The following is a 19,876-nucleotide window of genomic DNA, read 5'->3' on the forward strand; positions in this document are numbered from 1 at the left end:
TAGTCTATTACCCACACACTGGGATGAAAACTTTCAGAATGCATATTTATGATCTCAAGATAAATGTTCATTCTCTCTATCAATGGGGTGCTTTGCCATACCTACTGTGTGTGGCACTCTCTCTTATGACTGATGGATATGCATATGCAAATAGGTATGCAGATGAAGTCATAGCACTCTGAGCAAATGCTTCCAGTGAGGTCTTTTTAGTTCAGACATAGAATGATAACACACTTAGAGATAAATTAATTGAAAGCCTGAGGTGAGCATCTCAGCACTTTTATAGCCAGTCATGTTGGATACCTGATGTCTAACCACCCCCACCCCCCTAGAGAAGCTGGTTTTATATTTGTACTGACAGCAGCATAACCTCTGTATATAGCCTCACTAGCAGATTTATTCCCCTCCCCTTTTAAGCTTAACATAAACTTATTCAAGACAGTATTTTTTTGGCCTGGGTGAAACTGCACATTTTAGCAACACCACAAGTCAGAAAGTGTTGTCTTTTGAAGGGGGGAAATGTATTATTTTAAAATATGCAAAGAACTCACTGCCAACAGAATGGATGTCAGCAGTGAACATTTCTCACCTCATACAACCTCAGGAACAGAGTTTATATTTTGTGCATATCTGAGTGAATATGCAAATCAAGGTTTTGGTTACTTTGATCATTTTAAGCTAAAGGCTGCTATCTTTTATTGTATACTTAAGGATGTATGTTTATTTACGTAGGTTGCAATAACAGTGAAGGAATAGTAAATAAATACAATATCAGAGTTAAGACTTTGTTGGTAGTCAAATATAACTGGACCCCACTGATGCATTTGATTAACTGTGCTTTATTAAGGCCTATGCACACTTACCAGGAAGAATGTCTCACGGAATGCAGTAAAACATATAGAGGTTGGGATGAAGTAAAACAAGGTGTTACAATATAATATATAGCCTACAACATGTAACATAAATATGTATCTAAAGGATGTATATGCTGCCTTTTAAAACAAAAGTGTTCCCCAGACAACATACAACATACAATCAGAATTATAAGAAAATATTTTAAACCAATATCAATTTTTTAAAAAACCAAAACAGCAGCATGAACAATTCCTGATGCAGACCAATAAAAAAGTTACAATTTTTTAAGATAGCAATAAGTTTCAAAATCCAGTACATCATTTTAACCAAAGACAGACTGAAATTAGGCTTTAAACATTGCTTTAAGAGATTTCTCTTAATTTAAAATTATTTCTGTACAGACTTTTATTCTGAAAACATTATGACAGAGGTTAAAAGCAAGCAAATTATATTTCAGAATGAGTCTGTATATATATATACTCCACCTCCGCAAAGTCTTCAAGATAGCATACAAAATTTGGGAGTGAAGATTATCACAATAAATTGAAAATTCATAAATAAGATTTAATATAGGCTTTACTGTTCAATGAAAAAGTAGGGAGTAGATTAAGCCTAATTGTAACATCTTGGATGAATGTTCCTGGGATACCAAAACATCTTTGCATAATCAGAATTTCAGATCAATAAGAGTGCTGTTTGCGGAAGCATCAAAGAAAATTGAGATTAACTGAACATGTTTATCATAGCGAAGAAAAGAAATGGAAAATTGAAAATAACTCTAAACCATTAGTTGCAAAATACACAGGGACATTGGTACAAGGTGGCTTTTGCTCCTTGAACTGGGTCTCCAGGATGGCTTTCTCATGCTGTCACCGTCATCAACTATGGAATGAGCAGCTGAAGGGCTGGAGGAACCAAGTGGCAGCAGGGGAGGACAAGGCTGCCTTGCTGTCAAGCCTGCAAAATGATATGCCAGTTGTCAAATGTCCCGGGGAAACTAATTGTTTCCATCTTCAGGGACATTGTGTGGGAGAAAATGGCTGCCCTATTGGGCCATAACAGCAGGCATTTTTTCGTGGAATATTCCCTGGAAGCAGAAATGAATTTCCCAGGACTTCAAATCATGTCATAGACAAACCATTGGTACCACTGCCACTGTTAACACTCTTGTCATTGCTCTTCACTGAGGCAGGAGACTGGTGTTGTACTGCTCAGTGTCCGTTTTGATGATGCCATTCAAACCTAGCTGCAGAGACCCCCTTGCCATGGAGCCAGGCAGCACTGCACACTCCTAAAATATGAGTAACCCCCCCACACATGGTAAGAACCAGCTTGGGCATGTGCTTTAGCCCACGGAAGCCCAGCAAGTCCTTTCCTTCCTGACTCAGACCAGAGAAATAAATGGTGTATATTTTGGACCTTGCTGCTCTTTCTAAGAGTTCAAGCCCGTTCTTCAGAAATAGTTGCAAATGTAGGAATATTAGGTGAAATCTAGACTGGATTATTATAAGGAAAGAGGTGGAGTCTTGCTATGACTGTATGTGTTTTCACTTTCTCCTTTAAAAAGTGACTTTCCCTCTTGGATTTACTATGGGTACTTGGATTTACTATGCTGGTGACTCTGAGATTGCTTGGTTTTGTCTGACCTGCAATCTGAATTGGCTCCCCTTCTGTGAAATTTATTTTCTAGTAATTATATATTTTTGTATATACATATACATTAGCATATATAAATATAGGTCCTATGGGCCTATGGCCTGTAATCTTTAGGTATCTATCAAAGCCCCTGCAATAGATACTTTAGTCTGAAGTAGAAGTTCTATGTGGGGTGGGAAGAAGCATGATCAGCCTTTTCCACTCTCTTGGCTTTTCCATAGAAAATCCCCCCCCCCCAAGTTGCTTCCCCCACTTAGAAAAATGGGCTCAAATACAACCATGCTCCTGTGAGGTAGGACATATTGACATGCCTTTTGTTGCATACTCCATGTAGTGCTGCCACCATTTGTGTTAATAATCCTTTTCTGAATATGTGGACAGTTCAGACTTAGGTTTTACACTTTTTACATGGAAAGGGACTAGCCTTTTTTATACGGTTTCATTTTAAAGCTCTGCAAAACTTGGTTAGCATATACCAAGTAATCAAATTGCATAGGTAACATCAGTCAAGACTCTTGTTCAGTCTGGACTCTTAAGCTAAACCATTGCTTCAGGTGAACAAGCAAATGTGTGGGTTCCCAGAGGGAAGTTCACTGCCACTTTGCTCCTTTTCCAGTCCTGCTATTGCCATGTTGCTGTGAGCTGAGCCATGTTTAGCTTAGTGTTATCTCTGAACCTGAGCTTGTGTTTTATATGCCCCAGACAAAACTTTTTATAATTATTATTGTTGTTGTTGTTATTATTATATCCCGCCCTTCCTCCCAGCAGGAGCCCATTTGTCTAAACCTTGAGGTGTAAACCATAGAACCAACTTTGGCTATAGTTTGTGACTTTTCTGGAGCGTGATAAACTTGTGTTCGAACATTACGCTATGGCAAACCGTGGCTTCGCTCACAACAGCGTGACAGCAGCCAAGACCAAAGGTTCAAAATGGCTGTGATCTTTCTGGGAACCCACATGTTTGTTCATTCACACTGAACTATGTTTTGGCTTAGCAGGACATATGAACTGGGTGGGTCTCTGCCATGAGATCACCTGAGTTCAAATGACTATCCAGCCATTAATAACACTTTGTGGCCATGAGCAGTTTACTATCAGTCAAACTACCTCATAGGATTGAAGAAAATAAGGTGAATAACTCCATGAAAATTTTTCATTTCTTGGAAGAGATGAGATATTATGTGTGATAAATAAATCCTACATTTACTTTGCACTGCGCACACTGTGCAATCTTCAGAACCAATAGGCAGTTTTTGCTGGTGTGGGTGTTTGTGTGTGAGAGACACAATATATGGGCACAATACAGCCAAAATTAAGGACTTTAACTTTAGTTGCCCCACATCTCCAGTTATCCAAAGGCTCTCCCTATAATGTAAAAGTTGTATATCAATATGATAGTTTTCTTTGAAAATAATTAGCAGGTCATCATGTCTTGAAAGTTGTGTGAAAGCTGCTGCCAATTAAAATGTTCCCCAAACAGCTTAAGTTCTCCATGTAGACATACCGACGAACCTCCCAAAATAGAGTCTTTGTAATCCAAAAGTTCAACTATTTTTCTCAAGTTCTAGAACTCCAAAAAAGGACGGAAGGGGAGGTTGTTGAAAGAAAGAAAAACTGTATTATATTCCAAAGTTGTTTTAGTACGGTTCAGAGTCAAAAATAATTCTCTGTAGTTCAATAAAAAAGAAATATCACTGCCTTATAAGCCCACTTCAGTCATTCTGTTCTTTTTTTAAACTTCCCCTTTGAAGCTAAACACTTGATTGATTAGCCTAGTGCTAAATAAAATGCCCTCTTTTATGTGTGAAAGCTTCATAATTGCTTCAGAAGGATGCTTAATGGCTCATAATATACATATCAGATTAGTTTTGAATCTTACCTCACCTGAGAGTGTAGAAATCATCCAATTTGTGAATGTTTTAGTGTTTTTTGTTTTTTTTAAAAATGTGTGCATTTTTGCTATCCTCGAAGAATGTCAGCAACAAGTTTACATCTTAGCAAGCAGTGCTGGTGAATGTTTAACAGTGCAATAAGAGGGATATTAAACCTCTGAAGAATTTTTAAAAGTCAGATAATTTTGTGTTCTGGATATGCCACTTAGTTCGCTAAGTCCAGGTTGTGCAGTTAAATTCTTGAGTCAGATATAGTTGGCAAATCCTTTCTCAGAGCGCTGTGCCATGACCACCTCTGATCCTTTAATTGATTTTGCCATGTGTGATTTTAACCTCTATTTTTAAGAAAGCTACCGTTATACAGTGGGTATGTGCAAAATTGGAATAAATTAAACCAGAAAATTTTTTAATCTGTGAAACCTGGAAACTCTCAAAAAGACTAAACACATGTGCCTTTGATGTCCCATTGTAAAATTCCTTTCCCTCTTCTTTTACTATTATTTTGTGGTAATAATTATAAGTATCCAAAATTATACTAAGTAATACAAAGTATATGGCCAGCATTTATTAAATCTAAGTTACAGTACAACCCTATAACTGTCTATTGGTGATGATATATGCTACCTCCAACATCCCTCTAAATACAAGTTGCTGGGAAACATAAATAGAAAAGTTCTGTTGCACTCATGTCATGCTTGTGGGTTTCTCATAGGTATTCGACTATGAACTAATGGGCCTTTAGTTTAATCCAGCAGGCCTCATATCTCCTCAGAAATAAATCCCACTGAGTTCATGGGGGCTTACTCCCAGATAAGTAGTATAGGATTGCAGCCGTAATGTTATCTTCCCTATGTTGTTGTCCATGCAAGCCTATTACACAGCCTTCTACCTTTGTCATATTATTTTTACCCTATGAGTAGTTGTGAGGACATGGTATTAGTCTAATGCATTCAAATCCCAGCCTATATGCTTTCAAGGCAGCCTCCCTTCTTATAGCCAGATAAATTCTAAAGCTAAAAGCAAGAACAGCAAAGATGTACGACCTTTCAATCTAACCCTACCAATGACTATTTAAGAAACACTGAAGCCTGGTCAGAAGTCAGTTGGCTGGTAGCTAGTATTTTTGCAATATAAAACTTCAGATATATCTGTATCTTCTTGATTTAAGACCCTTCATAAAACTACTGCAGCATAGTTGCCACTTCCACATGGTCAAACTCCCATATTACAGCAAAGAAGTTTATAACCAAGAAAATATGTTGGTTAGGCAGATGACTGCTGGGGTCCAGTAATATATGCCTGGGAAGTAATTATGTTTTTCATCGAACCCTAATGATTCCCGATTTAATGTTGCAATTTGAGAATCTGACAACATGGAAGCAGTAACCAAATTGCACCAGTTGCATTCAGTTAGAAGAGATGCAACAACAACAGTGACTCCTCCTCACTGCCTTTTATTTGGGGATGTTCTTATTACTTGTAGCCTCTCTCTTGTATTTATGTTCACTGTGGAGCGGGAAAGGGTATTAAGAAGTTGTAAGACCTTCCCACAACCTCATTCTGTATTTTTGCTTGATTTTCCTTTAAGCAGCCACAGTATGGTAGCCTCAGAAAGATCTCAAGCACATCCTACGGCATGTGCAGAACTATGGCCCTTTGATCTGTTTTAGCAGGGCTCATACAATTGTTGCGTGCCACCCCAATCTCTGAGTGGTGAGAGATCTCCAGGGGTTCCTGTGCTTACCCAGGGTTTGATTTCCTTGGAAAGAAGGTCAGCGGAGGCTGTGGTGTCTTTATGAAATAAAGGTTTATTTATTTACACATATTCCAACCTGAACTTAAGATGGAGAGATTCCAAGCATCAGAAGTCCAATAGATCTTACTTTTCCATCAGGCTTATAGGAGGCATCCTAAAACCATGTTGCAGGGAGCCAGCCACTCTGCCTGTCTCCAGTTCCCAGCTTTTCCTCAGACTCAACTAAAAATACACACCCCTTTTTGGCCTCAGGAGTGGGGAGCTCTCCTGAACAGTTTCAATAACAATAGGATCTCCCTGGCCCATTCATCAGTTAATGGGCACTTGGCAGACCCATTAGCCCACCTGGCCACTCTGTCAGAGACTCAAAAGAGACTCAACTGACCAGCAGAGCAGGTTTCTCACCTCCAGGTGCAGGGTTCCAAATCAGAGGCTGGAAGGGGACTCATAGAAATCATCCATCTCAGCCTCCAAACCCACAACACAATCTTATGTATCCTTACAGGCAAGCCCCGAGACAGCTTCACTAGCCATCAGGAGCTATAAGTATTGTTATTAGGGGGTATCCACTCCATACATTTAAGTTGCATCCATTGAAAGCACGCAACTTCTGACAAAGAATCCTGGGATCTGTGGTTTCCCTCTCACAAAGTGACAATTTGCTGCCCTGGGCTCTTTCTGGGAGGAAGGGCAGGATATAGATGTAATAAATAAATTAAATAAATAAAACTTCCCAGCACCCTTGAAAAAATTACATTTCCCATGTAGTAAATGTGTGTTGAATGTGATTTACTAAATGTACGGCATGGATGAGACGTCTGTCTCTTCCTTTTTTATTTATTGGTGCCAAGTCTGATGTGCAGCTGCTACTGGTGATGCTTTAGTATAACGTTTTGCTTGCTTGTCTGGCATTCACTGAGTTTTGTAGCCCGCTGTAATCTCGTGAGATTCTCATGGGTAGTAGTATTATTTTGATATAAAAAGAGCTGCCTCTGTTTCTTGAAGGCACAGCCTAAAATGACAAAGTGAATAGGGACAAAAAAAGGGGAGATAAAAAGAGAATCAGAAACGTGGACGGCAAACACTGCTTCAAAACCAGACAGACCATTTTCTCTGGCTATGTTTTGAAACAATTCTGTCCATGGCTGAATGCATCTCCTTTCCCCATTGTTGATTAGGACCACCCATAATAAAGCGTTAGGCCAGTCACTGTGTCTACCTGAGCCTATAGCTAAGCATTTTCATTAGACACACCTGGAGCGGCAATGGGATTGATAGGCAATCAGTTTTGAAGTTTGTGTGAAGCTGATTTCAAGGTAAAGAGCGCTGGAGCTGCAACTTCCGAGCCTTTGGAGTAAAAGGGGGTGGAGTTTTCCTGGTGCCTGGTGTTAGAAAACAGAGGTGGATATGCATTGAAACCAGCAAAATCACAAGTGTGTGTCTACCCATATATGCAAAAACTATTCTCCTTGTTCACCTGTTCTAGTTTCATTACCCCTCCTTCTTTCTAGGGATTCCTGTTTAGCTTGGACTCTGCCTTTTATCTTCCATTGTAGAGTACCTAACAGTATCCAATAGCCTGGTGGTTCTCAACCTGTGGACTAGAGTTCATTTGGAGACATAGACTGATGGAGCGATAGGATTCTGAGGTAGGAGTTTCCTCCCAGAACTAGTCAAGACATTGCTTGAACATCCTGGCAGAGGATCTCCATCAGTCGCATGTTGGACTTGTGGTGATGCCTCCTCTTGACCCATGAACCAAACCTGATTTGGAAACAGCTGCTTGTTGGTTTTAATGCTGATGGTCTTAATGTGGTTTTAGCCAGGGCCAGTGGTATTCTGTTCTGTTGTTGTTCTAATGCCAGTTTAGGATTAATGCCCCAATCTACAGTTCCTTGTATGCAGCAGTGGGCTACATGCACCAACCATGTGCAAGGATGTGTGCATGGTCACATATGGAACAAAATGTTGCATAGGTGGGGCAGCAGAAAGTAGACCTAGGACGCAGTCCTAATTCCACTTACCTAGGAGTTAGCCCCATTGGGCTACTCTGCTTCTGAGTAGACATGGTTAGGATTGTGCTGTAAGTTTAAAAGTGGACCCTGAACTCAAAAAGGTTGGGAAATGCTGCAGTATTAAAATTAAAATTCTTATTTAAACCCTGCCGTTTTGCTTATGAGACTGGACCAGACAGAAGAAAGCACTTACTTAATGCATGTATCAGTATCCCCCCCTCTCCATTTCATTTGACGACTTGGTCCACTACATGTATAAGGTGGGTGCTAAGCAATGGTACTGCTAAGATGGAAATACCCCCATTTCTCCTAAAAAAAAAAAAGTAAACCCCCTCTCCCATTCATGCTTTAGAGAGAAAAGATGAAAATTCAGACTGGTTAGTGAGTCACAACAGTATACATGCTAAGGCAATTACTTCTGTTAAAGGAGCAAAGTTCAATCAGTCCATCTTGGAAGATTGCAAGTTGGATAATAGGAGAAGGAAGAAGGTAAAATACACCACCCCAAAAAGGACCTATTTGGGTTTTGCTGGTTTTATGTTAGAAATGGCTGTAACTCAGATGTGTAGGTGATTTTATATAGGCTACTGTATGTTCCTGACTATGAGCTCTGCTGTTTCACATACAGTTAGCTTTGTGATTGCTCTAGACCAGGAATGAGGAACCTCAGGCTTGGGGGCTGAATGCAACCCTCATACCGTCTGTATCTGGCCCTTGGTACTCTTTCCAGGCCACCCTCCCCAAGCCACATCCCATACTGGCCTGCTTTGCATCCTCTTTGAGTGCTTGTGCCTGGCTGGAATGTGTCCTTGAATTATGAAAATGCCTCTTGCTTGCCTGGATGGAGGAGAGAAAGGAGTGTGTGGATGTATGTACAAACTACCCTATTGTAAAAGATAAGTTTTACATTCATTACTTTCCCCACTTTTGCCTCTGGTCCCACTGGCACGCGGCTTTCAGATTGCCAGAAAAGAATGCAGCCCCTGGGGTGTACAAAGTTTGCCATCCCTGTTCTAGATTTAGTAATATGGACCTTACAGAACATCATTCAGATTCTGAGATCCCTGATTAGCCCAAGGTCAGCCATTAGGATTGCACTGACTCCAAACTTTCTAGGAGTCTAACTCAATTTACTCAACTTTTTGGAACATACACAGTGATATGTTATTAATAGGATTCATTTGGTAGATGAATTATTTTCAGGGCTGATTCACAATTATATGTTCAATATTAGTTGTCTCATTAGATGCTTTCTCTGAAATAAATGTGTAAAATTGTCTCCCATGAAAAATATTATGTAGGAATTAGGATAGTGCAGTATGGAAGTTATATCTATGGTGATAGATCTGTAATTGTTGATTTACACATTCAAGTGTTAACTTGATGCAAGTTTGCATGTATGAACCAACTTTCAGTTATCAGCCAGTATGGGAATTACTTTCAGGATATAGTTAAAGTCAGGCTCAGGCTCTGCAATTCCCAGTACATTAAAGTGAACTATGAATAACTTACTTGATATAGATTACCACAGTATCAGATCTGATCAGGTATACACAAAAGCAAAGCTAGCAACAGATTAGCCATTAGCATGATAAATGAATAAAGGCACTTTTCTTGTTCCATAAGTTTATACATCAAACTTCTGATAGGCCTCTTAGTTATAAATTATATATAACTGTAAACTATGAAGGATTACAATATTTTCTCCTGACATATAAGTTATAAACTGTTTTAAAGAGTTACCATTTACTTGGCTATGTGGTTTTGTTATTAAAATATGAAACTGAAATGTAGTCATAAAATGTGCAGTCTTATTTTAATGTTCATCAAAAGAAGTCAATAATTATAACGGGATTAATCAAATCAGTATATGCAGAATGGTGGGAGGAAGAAGTCAAAAGGTTTTTAAAATAGTGTTTGCAATGCAGTGCAAGTTTCCTGTATTGTGCATTCTTTGACTGAGAGCCATACTGTTGGGATGACCTTAGACTGTTTCTATTCTGTTTAAATTGGATTTCTAAAAGTGCAGAAATTGATGTTGTGCTACTTGAGTATATTTTAAATGATAACAGCACTTCAAAGAAAAATACTGAAAATGAATCAGATGCAAACATTTCTCAGACCTAGCAGAGTAAGTTCAAGGTATCCTGGGGTAATGCTGAATTAGAATGCATTTCTGGTGTCCAGGAAAATAGAAACAGCATTAACCTTCTATTCTCTCCCTGCCCCGCCCCCAATAAGTGGAAGGGAGGCTATGAGAGCATCCTTTTAGATTTGAGGAGTTATAACATGAAACATTTGGTGTGGCCTTCTTTCCAGAATCTCTTCTCCCCATTGGCCTGCTAAAGTATATTATGTCTGACATAATTCTGAAGCAGCCAGATATCTTTACCTTTTTTAACTACTAGGGAAATCAGGTCTCCAAATGAGGCACGTGTATTGCAGGCCTAGCTCCTGAAAGCTTGAAGCATTTTTTAAACGAAGGCACAGAGATGGAGTGATCTGCTTGATAATAAAGCTTAGCTTTAATGCCAGCTTCATGCTGTTACAGCATATTACTAAACAGCAAGAAATGTGGCACAGATGTTGTGGCAGCCATATTTTACACCCTCCAAAAGGTCATGTCGCTTGTTATTACATTCAGAATCAATATTAAGTGAGCGTTCCAAATTTCAACTGTCAGTTGAATTTATTGCTGCACACCAAGGCTGAAGGGTTTTCAACTGCAATTCAAGCAAGGTAACATGTTACTAATATAGGGACACTTTTAGTAGAAACAGGTGACCCACATATGAGCAGAAAATGGTCAGTTTAAAATATCTGCAGGAAAATCTTGTAATGGTCAGTATCAGGAAGGATTCATAAGCAGACAAAAGTGCTCTTGAATAGACACTGAAGATTCCTACAAAATAATATCTGTGGAATGTTATGTGTATGGTTTAATTACTATCATTTGACAAATGTCAAAATAATTTTCACATTCAGATTATTTAACAGTTCACTGAAAAGCGACTCTGCCTCTTACACAAAAGGAAAATAAAAAAATTTCTGACATGACATTTTCCCTACATGGTTGTACATATGTACAAAACAGGCATAACATTTGGAAACTGCTGTGGTGAGATTGTGATCAGATTGGAGGGGTAGTGCCACATCCATAACATTTGATCCAGATCTTTTAGACTTGGTTTTTACTCACTGTCCTGCTGTGATGTGGGTAAGTTGATTGTAGACAAATGCAAACAGAGATAACAGAGATTTTGTACATGTTTGGAGAACTGCTTGATTTTTTTGTTTGAATGAGTTCACATAAAATAGGCCAAAGAGGATCAATTCAAGCAGTTCCACAAGGACCTACCAAAACTCTTAGTCCCACATTGGGTTACTTGTTTATTAGTGTTATCATAGGCTGTAGAACATCTGCTAAAATTACTCTGGTACAATAATTATATTGCTCTTCAGCCAAAATCATGATAAAAGCCAAAAGTGCAATATGAGTGCAAGACTGATAACGTACCAAGGAGTTGACAGTGCCCAGGTACACCGACATTGTTCTTGTATTCAGATGCTTACTTGATATAAAACTGGCATAACTAACTACTCATTCTTCAATCCTTAACAGAAAATAAACAGTTGCAGAAACTGAGCAGAGAGCCAGTGTGAATTTATTATTGTTGCTGAGCAGGAGCCCATAAACCAGGATTTAAATTTCTCTTCCATTATTTTTATTTATATATTTAGCAAAATGTATATACTGCTTGATTGTAAAAAAAAAGTCTAAGTGGTTTACAAAAACATTAAAGATATAAATAAAACAATTAAAAATAAGTAATTTAAAACATTTTAAAATCAATTAAAACAACTAACTAAAAGAAATTAAAACACATCAGCATCTATGGGTCTGGATAACTTTTGTCTAAACAAAAGAAAAGTTTTAAGCAGGCATTGAAAGGAGTACAGCGAAGACACCTGCCTTATGTCAGTGGGCAAGAGTTCCAAAGAGTAGGTGCTGCCACACTAAAAACGATTTCTTGCAAGTTCAGAACGAGTATCATGTGGCACTTGTAACAGCACCTGTGCTGCAGATCAAAGCAGTGGGCACATATGGGATAAGGCAGTCCTGCAAGTAAACTGGTCCCAAGCTCTGAAGGGCTTTATATGCCAGTAGTAACAACCTGAACTTGGCCTGGTAACAAATCAGCAACCAGTGCAGATCTCTGAGCAGAGGTGCCCATAGCTTTTTCTTCCTGGCTTTCCCAGGCCCAGGCATTCTTGTGTTAACTTTCACCAGGAAATGAGAAATTAAGAAGAAACGGGGTTGCTTTAATAGTGAGAAGTAATGTAGCAAAAGCAATTAGGAGCTACAACGCAAGGTCTGGGTGACTGATATCAGTGAGATTAAATGGGAAACCTATCAACATAACCATCATCCATTTATGCTCCAACAGCAAACACAGAAGAAGAGGAATTGGAGAGATTTTATGCAGAAGTACAGGACGAAATTGATCACACACCAAAACAAGATGTTGTGATAATCATGGGGGACTGGAATGCAAAAGCAGGGAACAGAGAAGAACTAGAAACTGGGGGGAAATTGGGCTTAGAAGATAGAAATGAAGCAGGACAAAGACTTTTTGAATTCCCTGAAGCCAATACTTTGTTTCTTGCAAACACATTTTTTGAGCAACTGAAAAGACAACTGTACGTGTGGACATCACCAAATGCTCAATATAGGAATAAAATCGATTATATAATTGGTTGCAGAAGATGGAAAAGTTCCATACTTTCTGCGAAAACAAGACCACGAGCAGACTGCGGTACAGATCATGAACTGGTCATATCGAAAATCAAAGCTAAAGAAGAACAACAAAGCAATCATAATGCCAAAATACAATTTAAATAACATCCCAGAAGAATATAAAGATCAAATAAGGAACACATTTGAGGCTTTAAACTTAGTTGACAGAGAACCAGAAGAACTATGGACTGAAGTCAGAGGCATTATCAGGGAAGAATGCAAAAAGACAATACATCTAGTTAAAAAGAGAGAAAGATCTCAATGGATGACTGAAGAATCTCTTAAAATGGTTAAAGCAAAAGGAGAGAAACACGGTCAGACCTCTAAATGCAATAATACAGTGACTAGTACATAGGGACAAAGAGAACTATTACAATAGTTATTGTATAGAAATAGAAAAGGACAACAAAAAGGGTAGAACAAGATCCCATTCCAAAAGATTAGAGAAATAAAAGGGAAATTTAAACCAAGGGTAGGGATATTGAATAATCAACAGGGGAACACACTGACTGACCGACATGAAATAAAAGGAAGATGGAAGCAATACACTGAAGAACTCTATAAAAGAGATGCAAGGATGACATATTCATTCACAGAGGAACCGTATGATGAAGAACCAGAAATTTTAGAATGTGAGATGAAAGCTGCTCTTAAAATACTTGGAACTAACAAATCAGCAGGAACAGATGGCATACCAGTAGAGTTGCTACAAATTACTGAGACTGAATCTGTCCACATTTTGACAAAAATCTGTCAAGAAATATGGAAAACTAAACAATGGCCTGCAGACTGGAAGCGTTCCATATACATCCCAATTCCGAAGAAAAGGGGATCCCAGGGAATGCAGTACTTATCGGCCTGTCAATATCCCATGCAAGTAAAGTAATGCTCAACATTCTACAACAAAGGCTCTTACCATATATGGAGCGAGAAATGCCAGATGTCCAAGCTAGATTTAGAAAAGGAAGAGGCACCAGAGATCATATCACAAACATATGTTTGATAATGGAACGGACTAAGGAATTTCAGAAGAAAACCACCCTGTGCTTTATAGATTACAGCAAAGCCTTTGACTGTGTAGATCATGAAAAACTATGGAATGCTTTAAAAGAAATGGGGGTGCCACAGCATCTGATTGTCCTGATGTGCAACCTATACTCTGGACAAAAGGCTACAGTAAGGACAGAATATAGAAAAACCGATTGGTTCCCAATCAGAATGGGTGTGAGACAGTGGTGTATTTTATCACCTTATTTGTTTAATCTATATGCAGAACATATCATACGGAAAGCTGGATTGGACCAAGATGAAGGAGGTGTGAAAACTTGAGGGAGAAATATAAATAATTTAAGATATGCAGACGATACCATACTCCTGCCTACGGCCATACTGCGCTGAACACGCACGATCTCGTCTGATCTCAGAAACTAAGCAGGGTTAGCCCTGGTTAGTAGTTGGATGGGAGACCACCTGGGAATACCAGGTGCCCTAGGCTTAGAGGAAGGCAATGGTAAACCACCTCTGTATACCTCTTACTTTGAAAACCCTATGAATATATGCAAAAGATTAATAGGGTCGACATAAGTTGTAATCGACTTGAAGGCATATAACAACAACAACCATACTACTAGCAGAAACCAGTAGTGATTTGAAACAAATGCTGTTGAAAGTTAAAGAGGAAAGCACAAAAGCAGGACTACAACTGAACGTAATGACAAGAGAAGATTTATGTAACTTTAAAGTTGACAAGGACATTGAACTTGTATCAAAATGGAGACAATCATCAAGAAATTATAAGAAGGCTAGGACTGGAGAGTGCAGCTATGAGACAACTAGAAAAGGTCTTCAAATGCAAAGATGTATCACTGAACACCAAAATCGGGATCATTCAGACCACGCTATTCCTGATCTCTGTGTATGGATGTGAAAGTTGGGCAGTGAAAAAAGCGAAGAGAAAAATAAACTCATTTGAAATGTGGTATTGGAAGAGAGCTTTGCAGATACCATAAACTGCAAAAAAGACAAATAATTGGGTATTAGAACAAATTAAACCAGAACAATCATTAGAAGCTAAAACAATGAAACTGAGGTTGTCATAGCTTGGACATATAATGAGAAGACATGATTCATTAGAAAAGACAATAATGCTGGGAAAAACAAGGGAGTAGAAAAAGAGGAAGGCCAAACAAGAGATGGATTGATTCCATAAAGGAAGCCACCGACCTGAACTTACAAGATCTGAACAGAGTGGTTTATAACAGATGCTATTGGAGGTCGCTGATTCATAGGGTCACCATAAGTCGTAATCGTCTGGAAGGCACATAACAACAAATTAGTACAACTGAGGTAAACCATGAGCATCATCCATGTCTCTTTTCATTTGGTTGGGAAAAGTATGTTAAATTTAGTGGGTTGGATCCAGAGTTGCCCTTCTGTTCACAAAAGTGATTGTGATCCCTCCCTCCCTATTGGCTTATGAATTGTAATCCTCAGAAGAAGCAGCCCCGGTCTTTCTTAACGATTTCCAGAAATGTAGCCACATTAGTCTGTTTCAGGGCCTTGTGGCACCTTAAAAACTAAACAAATTTATCATGACATTAGCTTTTCCACTTGTAGTTGAACTTGAGAATAAAAAGAAATTTGTCTTGTCAAGTGTGCTACACCAGCAAACAATTACTTAGTGACATACTGAACATAGGATTGACTACTGCTTTGACATGAAATAGATACCTTAATATTATAGTGTGCAGTGCTGCATGTAGTTATCTACATCTGAAACCCACAGACTGTTTCTCACACTCATCCTCACAATTTAGCACTGCTAAATTGGTTACGGGTATTTTTACTATTCACCCTGCATTCTCTGTCAAATAATACCTGGTTTGATTCCATCCCACTCAACATATTTTGCTTGTCAGTGTTGCACTTTTAAGTTACTCTCAGCCTGATCCTATGCATATTTACTCATTAATAAGTCAGTTCTACAGGACTTACAAGAAAGTGTACGTACCAAGGGAGTGAGCACCATTTAATCCAGTGGGACTGACTTCCAAGTAAATACATATGGGATTGCATTATTTATTTATTTATTTATTTATTGGATTTATTAGGTGCCCATCTGGCAGGTTGTCCCGCCACTCTGGGCAACGTACAGTAAAAATATATAATACACTCAATATAAAAACATATACACAGAAATTAAAATCACAACTAATAACTGCAAAACCTTTGGCTACAATCCTATATTCACTTACGTTGCAGTAAACTGTTGAACTTAATGGGACTTCTTGGTAGACATGTATAGGGTTCTACTGTAAGACTCTGTATCTCATATGTCAATTCCAGTTTTGCACAGTAGCATTAGCAAGGACCTCTGATAAAACATTTAAGTTTTGTTTAAAGTCCTACCACCCAGAACTCATCTTTTCTTTACATGTTTTCTAAGAAACACTCTTATAATAAAAGTCCACTTTAAGGTGTCTGGCACCGACTAAGCATAGTAGATATTAAAGCCAATCTTAGAGATCATTAATCCTTTTGTTTCTTGGAATAATAAAATATATATTAATGGAATGTAGCCATCAGTTATAAGATGGCTGCTTTGTGTGAGAAGGCATGATAATATTATTACATATGCACAACATACTAAAATGTGAACAGGATGTGAAGAAAGCTGCAAGGTTAAGAGCATAGTTACGTGGCTTTAATAAATCCCTTAGGGTGTAACAAAATGCTTAGTAAATAGATGCTGACAGAGTCTTAAAAATTGTTCAAAAGAAATGTAGTAACTTCAGGGCTGATTGGAACTATCCCTGAAACATGTACAGTACTGTATTCAGGACAAGGTCGTCAAAAGCCTCTCTCCTCATTGCCTCTGGTAAATGAGAATAGCCTTCAGGTGACCATCTTGTCTTTCTCTCTCTTTTCCTCCCCAAAAGCCCATTTGTATTACACATCAAGGTTCCCATGCTGCTTTCTTTTTCTGTTATGTGCTTGATCTCTCTCTCTCTCAGAATGCAAGCCTGCTTCATGGAGGCACACTAAAAATTCTACATTTACTGTCTGCAGTTTTTTTACATATGGAAATTAAAGGGCCCTGCTATCCCCATTAACCAGCAGGTGGCCTACAGATATCTCTAAGATTATCTCTAGTGAGAGAATCGTAATAGGCTTTGGCTGCCAGGCTTTGACTCTCTGAACTCTTTTGGAGTAGGGCCTAAGCCAGTGGCTCAGTATTCAGGTGAATGTTGCTTGTTCTACTCTGATGCTGGTCTTCTGAATTGCTCTTACAGATTTATAAAAGTTTGACACCCCATAAATACAAAGGACAACAGTTTGCATAAACGTTCTTAAGCCTGATCTATTACAATTAAGCTTTGATTTCCTCCTCATGGTAATCAACTTGCTTGAAGTAAACCAGTCAAGATTTTTCCAGGCTTTAGTAAATTTGTCCTCCCTGTAGCTTGGGCCATGCCAAATGCCCCCTCTCAGCCTACTCTTCATCTCAAGGTAGTCTTCCTTCCCCAAGCAAGGAGCAAGTGAAAAATTATTATTGCAACCATTTTATCTACACTTTAGAGGACCACGTAGGTACTGCTGTGCCAGTAAGTGCTAGGAGTGGAGGGCCAAAGGTGGTGGTGATAGTGGATGGTGGTTATTGTGCTCATGGTGGAGGGTTTTAGGCAGGATATGGGGGATGTGGAAAAAGGACTAGATGGGCATGAGATTAGGCTGGATGAGTGATCATGTTACTGCTATTTAAGTAGACTGGATAGGTGGAAGGGATAAGGAAAGGACCAAACTGAGCTCCCTCAAAACCGCCACCAGATTCTCTTGAAGTGGGTGGGCATTTTGGTTCCCTCAAAAACAGGGGATGCAAGTTGGGGGATTGGGACCCCTGAAACACTTTTGAGGGGAAAGGACCCTTACTGTGCTAGCTTCCTTTTCTTTCACTTTTTCCCATTTTGTAAAACAAGTTCAAAAGCTACTGGTTCTACCAGATGAGTTTAATATGTTGACATTGCTTTAACTTTATAATTTGGTTCTCTGTCTCTTTGGCCATATCCACACCAGGCATTTATTCCACTAGTATTCCACTTTAAACAATCATAGCTTCCCCAAAAGAATCCTGTGAAGCGTAGTTTGTGAAGAATGCTCAGAGTTATTGGGAGACACACACCCCTATTCCCCTCACAGAGCTACAATCACCAGAAGAGGGGCTGACTGTTAAACAACCCTGGCCACTGGAGCCCTTGAATAAACGTCTGCTGTGGATGTGGCCTCTCTCTCTCATACATCACCAAGATATTTTTGAATGATGAGCAGTTTATAAATTCTTTAAATAAACAGGTAGCACTAATGTGGATTAGATCCCTGCCAGTTATGGATAGGGCACAACATAAAACAGTAACTTAAAATTAACAAATGTTCACCTCTTCAAAACAAAAAATACTTTCACAAATACAGTAATGTGGTGAAGACACTTCAGAATTTTATGCACACACATTTGTCTTGTGGAATGATACCTCTGACCTGACATTCGCTTGGAAAATCTAAAATATATGCTTACTTACACATGAAGAAAAAATATGTTAAACACATGAAACACAGCTGTAGTTACAGATTCAACTGTTGTGTGTGTGCTATGTGCCTACAAGTCGATTACAACTTCTGGCGACCCTATGAATCAGTGACCTCCAATAGCATCTGTTGTAAATCACAAATTTTCAAGATCTTATAAGTTCAGGTCAGTGGCTTCTTTTATGGAATCAATCCATCTCTTGTTCGGTTGGTTTCTCCATATTCTGTCCTTACAGTAGCCTCTTGTCCAGAGTATAGGTTGCGCATCAGAACAATCAAATGCTGTGGCACCCCCATTTCTTTTAAAGCATTCCATAGTTTTTTCATGATCTACACAATCAAAGGCTTTGCTGTAATCTGTAATACACAGGGTGGTTTTCTTCTGAATTTCCTTGGTCTGTTCCATTATCCAACGTATGTTGGCAATATGATCTCTGGTACCTCTTCCCTTTCCAAATCCAGCTTGGACACCTGGCCATTTATGGTAAGAGCCTTTGTTGTAGAATCTTGAGCATTACTTTACCTGCATGGGATATTAAGGCAATAGTTCGATAATTACTGCATTCCCTGGGATCCCCTTTCTTTGGAATTGGGATATATATTGAACATTTCCAGTCTGTGGGCCATTGTTTAGTTTTCCATATTTCTTGACAATTTTTTGTCAAAATGCGGACAGATTCAGTCTCAGTAATTTGTAGCAACTCTATTGGTATGCCATCTATTCCTGGTGATTTGTTTCTTCCAAGTATTTTAAATGAAGCTAGAGTTCTTCAGTGTATTGCTTCCATCTTCTTTTTATTTCATGTTGGTCAGTCAGTGTGTTCCCCTGTTGATTATTCAACACCCCTACTCTTGGTTTAAATTTCCCTTTCATTTCTCTACTCTTTTGGAATAGGGCTCTTGTTCTTCCCTTTTTGTTGTCCTATTTCTATACAATAACTATTGTAATAGTTCTCTTTGTCACTATCTACTTGTCGCTGTATTGTTGCATTTAGGGTTCTAACCGTGTTTCTATCTCCTTTTGCTTTTGCTTTCCTTCTCTCTTTAACCATTTTAAGAGTTTCTTCAGTCATCCATTGAGGTCTTTCTCTCTTTTTAATTAGCGGTATTGTCTTTTTGCATCCTTCCCTGATCATGTCTCTGACTTCAATCCATAGTTCTTCTGGTTCTCTGTCAACTAAGTTTAAAGCCTCAGATCTGTTCCTTATTTGATCTTTATATTCTTCTGGGATGTTATTTAAATTGTATTTTGGCATTATGATTGCTTTGTTCTTTTTTAGCTTTAGCGTTAGGTTTTCGATATTACCAGTTCATGATCTGTACC

General features: G+C 38.7%; 1 protein-coding gene and 1 pseudogene across 13 annotated transcripts in view; both read left to right on the top strand.

Moving 5' to 3' along the window:
• The window catches only part of LOC133380132 (teneurin-2), a 995,941-nt gene that overhangs the window by 319,171 nt on the left and 656,894 nt on the right, over nucleotides 1-19,876 (top strand). The gene's annotated exons all lie outside the window — the stretch shown is intronic.
• Nucleotides 14,349-14,467, top strand: LOC133382505 (5S ribosomal RNA; annotated as a pseudogene).

The sequence above is a fragment of the Rhineura floridana genome, chromosome 3 (assembly GCF_030035675.1).
Source record: "Rhineura floridana isolate rRhiFlo1 chromosome 3, rRhiFlo1.hap2, whole genome shotgun sequence".
NCBI lineage: Eukaryota > Metazoa > Chordata > Lepidosauria > Squamata > Rhineuridae > Rhineura > Rhineura floridana.